Below are 1439 nucleotides of genomic sequence, written 5' to 3' on the forward strand. Positions count from 1 at the left end.
CATTTTCCCCGACTTCGGCTTTACTGCGTGTTTAATCTCTTTTATATCTTAAAAAGGATTGATTCGAGGCACACCCTACACTAATCCTGCCTCATTCACGTAGTAAAGACAACCCATTCCCAAATGGGATTATAACTGTAGGCATAGAGGTTAGGATTTACAACACTTATTTTTGGGGGACACAATTCAATCCATAACAACACCGGTGTAACCACTGTGAGGATCAGGAAACAATGTTATCAGCACCCTAGACATTCCTTTTACTGCCCCTCCAAAGGTAATCTTTCCACTTCTCCCAAAAGGAGACCTGTCTTGCCATAGACTGGTACTGCCTGATTTGAACTTTGTGTAAATGGAAGCATACTTTCTTTGTGTTTGGTTTCTTTTGCCCAGTATTATGTTTGTTAGATCCATCCATGTTATTCCCTGTGGTATGAATTTGCTCATTTTTATTACTAGGTATTATTTCATTGCATTAATATGCTAGAATACTTATCCATTCTCCTGTTGTTGGCATTTGTGTTTTTTTTTTTTTTTTTTTACGATTATGAATAGTGCTTCTGTGAACATTCTTGTGTGTGTCTTTTGGCACACATGTTTATACCTGTCTGGTGTGTATATACCTGGGAGTGGAATTGCTTACTTATAGGTCATGCATATTATAGCTTTAGTAGATCCTGGGAAACAATTTTCCAGAGTGGTTGTACCAGTTTACTTCCACCAGCAACGTATGAGAGTTCCAGTTACTTTACATTTGAAATTACGCATAATTTACACACATAAATTATGCCCTTAAAATTTTTGCCATCTGGTTGGTGTGGGTTTTATGGTATTTTAGTTAGAGGGTAACTTATGAAATATCTTCATCAAACCCGTTGCCATTGAGTCGATTCCAACTCATAGAGACTCTGTAGGACAGAGCAGAACTGCCCCCATAGGGTTTTTTATTTTATTTTTATACCTTAGATGAAAGTTTACAGAACAAACTAGCTTCTCATTTAACAGTTATACACATACTGTTTTATGACATTGGTTAACAACCCCACGACATGTCAACACTCTCCCTTCTCAACTTTGGGTTTCCTATTACCAGCTTTCCTGTCCCCTCCTGCCTTCTAGTCCTTGCCTGTGGGCTGGTGTGCCCCTTTAGTCTCATTTTGTCCTATGGGCCTATCTAATCTTTGGCTTAAAGGTGAACCTCCAGAGTGACTTCATTACTGAGCTAAAAGGGTGTCCAGGGGTCATACTCTCGGGGTTTCTCCAGTCTCTGTCAGGCCAGTAAGTCTGGTCTTGTTTTGTGAGTTAAAATTTTGTTCTACATTTTTCTCCAGCTCTGCCCAGGACCCTCTATTGTGATCCCTGTCAGAGCAGTCGGTGGTGGTAGCCAGGTACCATCTGGTTGTACTGGACTAAGTCTGGTGGAGACCATGGTAGTTGTG

The sequence above is a fragment of the Trichechus manatus genome, unplaced genomic scaffold (assembly GCF_000243295.1).
Source record: "Trichechus manatus latirostris isolate Lorelei unplaced genomic scaffold, TriManLat1.0 scaffold00146, whole genome shotgun sequence".
NCBI lineage: Eukaryota > Metazoa > Chordata > Mammalia > Sirenia > Trichechidae > Trichechus > Trichechus manatus.